Raw genomic sequence first — 6,000 nt, forward strand, 5'->3', positions numbered from 1 at the left:
AAAAGCACAATGCCGAATTAAATACAAGAGAACTACTCTTCCTACTGTCTATGTTTTGAACCATTCCTGTGACACTAGTTGTAGATTCCGATGCTTCACTTTAGGTTTACTGTATCCCACTGACCTTCGTATTGACGACGAAACACAGAAACTGCATCGGAATTAAATACAAAAAGCACAATGCCGACTCAAGTACAAGAAGACTGGCTCTTCTTACTGTCTATGTTTTGAACCATTCCTGTGACACTAGTTATAGATTCCGATGCTTCACTTCAGGTTTACTGTATCCCTCTGACCTTCTTATTGACGATGAAACACAGAAATTGCATCGGAATTAAATACATAGGCACATTTGTGACTCAAGTACAAGAAGACTGGCTCTTCTTACTGTCTATGTTCTGCACCATTCATGTGACACTAGTTATAGATTCCGATGCTCCACTTCAGGTTAACTGCATCCCTCTGACCTTCTTATTGACGATGAAACACAGAAAATGCATCGGAATTAAATAGAAAAGGCACAACGCCGACTTAAGTACAAGAAAACTGACTCTTCTTACTGTCTATGTTTTGAACCATTCCCGTGACACTAGTTATAGAATCCGATGTTTCACTTCAGATTTACTGTATCCCTCTGACCTTCTTATTGACGATGAAACACAGATATTGCATCGGAATTAAATACAAAAGGCACAATGCCCAATTAAGTACAAGAAAACTGACTCCTCTTACTGCCAATGTTTTGAACCATTCCTGTGACACTAGTTATAGATTCCGATGATTCACTTCAGGTTTACTGTAACCCTCTGACCTTCTTATTGACGATGAAACACAGAAATTGCATCGGAATAAAATACAAAACGCACAATGCCGACTTAAGTACAAGAGGACTGACTCTTCTTACTGTCTATGTTTTGAACCATTCCGTTGACACTAGTTATAGGTTCCGATGCTTCACTTCAGGTTTACTGTATCCCTCTGACCTTATTATTGCCGATAAAACACAGAAATTGCATCGGAATTAATTACAAAAGGCACAATGCCGAATCAAGTTCAAGATGACTGGCTCTTCTTATTGTCTATGCTTTGAACCTTTCCTGTGAGACCGGTTTTAGATTCCGATGCTTCACTATATGTTTACTGTATCCCTTGGACCTTCTTATTGACGACGAAACACAGAAATGGCATCGGAATTAAATACAAAAGGCACATCGCCGACTTATGTACTAGAAGACTGACTCTTCTTACTGACTATCTTTGAACATTTCCTGTGAGACCAGTTTTAGATTCCGATGCTTCACTATATGTTTACTGTATCCCTTGGACCTGCTTATCGACGATAAAACACAAAAATTGCATCGGAATTAAATACAAAACGCACAATGCCGAATTAAGTACAAGAAAACTGACTCTTCTTACTGTGTATGTTTTGAACCATTCCTGTATAGATTCCGATGCTTTACTTCAGGTATACTGTATCTCTCTGACCTTCTTATTGACGATGAAACACAGAAATTGCATCGGAATCAAATACAAAAGGCACAACGCCGACTCAAGAACAAGAAGACTGGCTCTTCTTACTGTCTATGTTTTGAAACTTTCCTGTGAGACCGGTTTTAGATTCCGATGCTTCACTTCAGGTTTACTGCATCCCTAGGATCTTCTCATTGACAACGAAACACAGAAATTGCATCGGAATTAAACAGAAAATTCACAATGCCGACTTAAGGACATGAAAATTGATTCTTCTTACTATCTACGTTTTGAACCATTCCTGCGACACTAGTTATAGATTCCGATGCTTCACTTCAGGTTTACTGTATCCCTCTGACCCTCTTATTGACGATGAAACACAGATATTGCATCGGAATTAAATACAAAAGACACAATGCCGACTTAAGTACAAGAAAACTGACTCTTCTTACTGTCTATGATTTGAACCATTTATGTGACACTAGTTTTAGATTCCGATGCTTCACTTCAGGTTTACTGTATCTCACTGACCTTCTTATTGACGATGAACCACAGAAATTGCATCGGAATCAAATACAAAAGGCACAACGCCGACTTAAGTACAAGAAAACTGACTCTTCCTACTGTCTATGTTTTGAACCATTGCTGTGACACTAGTTATAGATTCCGATGCTTCACTTAAGGTTTACTGTATCCCTCTGACCTTCTTATTGACGATGAAACACAGAAATTGAATCAGAATTAAATAGAATAGGCACAATGCTGACTTAAGTACAAGAAAACTACTTCTTCTTACTGTCTATGCTTTGAAACTTTCCTGTGAGACCAGTTTTAGGGTCCGACGCTTCACTTCAGGTTTACTGTATCCCTTGGACCTTCTAATTGACGATGAAACACAGAAATTGCATCGGAATCAAATACAAAAGGCACAATGCCGACTTAAGTACAAGAAGACTGACTCTCCTTACTGACTATGTTCTGAACATTTCCTGTGAGACCAGTTTTAGATTCTGATGCTTCACTATATGTTTACTGTATCCCTTGGACCGCCTTATTGACGATGAAACACAGAAATTGCATCGGAATTAAATACAAAAGGCACAATGATGACTTAAGTACAAGAAGACTGACTATTCCTACTGACTATGATTTCAACATTTCCTGTGAGACCAGTTTTAGATTCCGATGCTTCACTATATGTTTACTGTATCCCTTGGACTTTCTTATTGACGATGGAATACAGATATTGCATCGGAATTAAGTAGAAAAGGCACAATGTGGACTTAAGTACAAGAAAACTGACTCTTCTTACTGCGTATGTTTTGAACCATTCCTATGACACAACTTATAGAATACGATGCTTCACTTCAGGTATACTATATCTCTCTGACCTTCTTATTGACGATGAAACACAGAAATTGCATCGGAATTAAATAGAAAAGGCACAATGCCGACTTAAGTACAAGAAAACTGACTCTTCTTACTGTCTATGTTTGAACCATTCCTGTGTCACTAGTTACACATTCCGATGCTTCACTTCATGTTTACTATATCCCTCTGACCCTCTTATTGACGATGAAACACAGAAATTGCAGCGGAATTAAATACAAAAGGCAAAATGCCGACTTAAGTACAAGAAATCTGACTCTTCTTACTGTCTTTGTTTTGAACCATACCTGTGACACTAGTTATAGATTCCGATGTTTCACTTCAAGTTTACTGTATACCTCTGACCTTCTTATTGACGATGAAACACAGAAATTGCATCGGAATTAAATACAAAGGCACAATGCTGACTTAAGTACAAGAAAAACGGACTCTTCTCACTGTCTATGTTTTGAACCATTCACGTGACACTAGTTACACATTTCGATGCTTAACTTCAGGTTTACTGTATTCCTATGACCTTCTTATTGAGGATGAAACACATAAATTGCATCGTAATTAAATACAAAAGGCACAATGGCGACTTAAGTACAAGAAGACTGACTCTTCTTGCTGTCTGTGTTTTGAACTATTCCTGTGACACTAGTTATAGATTCCGATGCTTCACTTCAGGTATTTTGTATCCCTCTGACCTTCTTATTGACGATGAAACACAGAAATTGCATCGGAATTAAATACAAACGGCACAATGCCGAATCAAGTACAAGAAGACTAGCTCTTCCTACTGTCTATGTTTTGAACCATTCCTGTGACACAATTTATAGATTCCGATGCTTCACATCAGATTTACTGTATCCCTCTGACCGTCTTATGGACGATGAAACACAGAAATTGCATCGGAATGAAATACATAGGCACAATGACGACACAAGTACAAGAAGACTGGCTCTTCTTACTGTCTATGTTTTGAACCATTCCTGTGACACTAGTTATAGATTCCGATGCTTCACTTCAGGTTTACTGTATCCCTCTGACCTTCTTATTGACGATGAAACACAGAAATTGCATGTGAATTAAATAGCAAAGGCACAATGCCGACTTAAGTACAATAAAGCTGACTCTTCTTACTGTCTATGTTTTGAAGCATACCCGTGACACTACTTATAGATTCCGACGCTTCACTTCATGTTTACTGTATCCCTCTGACCTTCGTATTGACGATGAAACACAGAAAATGCATCGGAATTAAATACAAAAGCACAATGCCGACTCAAGCACAAGAAGACTGGCTCCTCTTACTGTATATGCTTTGAACCATTTCTGTGACACTGGTTTTAGATTCCGATGCTTCACTTCAGGTTTACTGTATCCCTCTGACCTTCTTATTAACGATGAAACACAGAAATTGCATCGGAATTAAATACAAAAGTACAGTGGCAACTCAAGTACAAGAAGACTGGCTCTTCTTACTGTCTATGATTTGAACCAATCCTGTGACCCTAGTTATAGATTCCGATGCTTCACTTCAGGTTTGCTGTATCCCTCTGACATTCTTATTGACGATGAAACACAGAAATTGCATCGGAATTAAATACAAAAGGCACAATGCAGTCTTAAGTACAAGAAAATTGACTCTTCTTACTATCTACGTTTTGACCCATTCCCGTGACACTAGTTATTGATTCCGATGCTTCATTTCATGTTTACTGTATCCCTCTGACCTTCATATTGTCGATGAAACACAGAAATTGCATCGGAATTATATACAAAAGCACAATGCCGACTTAAGTACAAGAGAACAGACTCTTCTTAGTGTCTATACTTTGAATCATTCCTGTGACAATAGTTATAGATTCCGATGCTTCACTTCAGGGTTAGTGTATCCCACTGACCTTCTTATTGACGATGAAACACAGAATTTGCATCGGAATGAAATACAAAAGGCACAATGCCGACTCAAGTTCAAGAAGACTGGCACTTCTTACTGTCTTTGTATTGAACGATTCCTGTGTCACTAGTTATAGATTCCGAAGCTTCACTTCAGGCTTACTCTCTCCCTCTGACCTTATTGACGATGCAACACAGAAATTGCATCGGAATTAAATAGAAAAGGCACAATGCCGACTTAAGAACATGAAAACTGATTCTTCTTACTATCTATGTTTTGAACCATTCCTGCGACACTAGTTATAGATTCCGATGCTTCACTTCAGGTTTACTGTATCCCTCTGACCCTCTTATTGACGATGAAACACAGATATTTCATCGGAATTAAATACAAAAGGCACAATGCCGACTTAAGTACAAGAAAACTAACTCTTCTTACTGTCTATGATTTGAACCTTTCCTGTGAGACCAGTTTTAGTTTCCGATGCTTCACTTCAGGTTTTCTGTACCCCTTGGACCTTCATATTGACGATGCAACACAGACATTGCATCGGAATTAATAAAAAAAAGGCACAGTGTCGACTTAAGTACAAGAAGACTGACTCTTTTTAATGACTATAATTTCAACATTTCCTGTGAGAAAATTTTTAGAGTCTGCTGCTTCACTATATGTTTACTGCATCACTTTGACATTCATATTGACGATGAAACACAGAAATTGAATCAGAATTAAATAGAAAAGGCACAATGCTGACTTAAGTACAAGAAAACTACTTCTTCTTACTGTCTATGCTTTGAAACTTTCCTGTGAGACCAGTTTTAGGGTCCGATGCTTCACTTCAGGTTTACTGTATCCCTCTGACCTTCTTATTGACGATGAAACACAGAAATTGCATTGGAGTTAAATACAAAAGGCACAATGCCGACTTAAGTACAAGAAAACTGACTCTTCTTACTGTCTTTGTTTTGAACCATACCTGTGACACTAGTTATAGATTCCGATGTTTCACTTCAAGTTTACTGTATACCTCTGACCTTCTTATTGACGATGAAACACAGAAATTGCATCGGAATTAAATACAAAGGCACAATGCTGACTTAAGTACAAGAGAACTGACTCTTCTTACTGTCTATGTTATGAACCATTCATGTGACACTAGTTATAGATTCCGATGCTTCACTTCAGGCTTACTGTATCCCTCTGACCTTCTTATTGACGATGAAACACAGAAATTGCATCGGAGTTAAATACAA

Source organism: Schistocerca americana, chromosome 4 (assembly GCF_021461395.2).
Source record: "Schistocerca americana isolate TAMUIC-IGC-003095 chromosome 4, iqSchAmer2.1, whole genome shotgun sequence".
In the NCBI taxonomy this organism is placed as follows: Eukaryota; Metazoa; Arthropoda; class Insecta; order Orthoptera; family Acrididae; genus Schistocerca; species Schistocerca americana.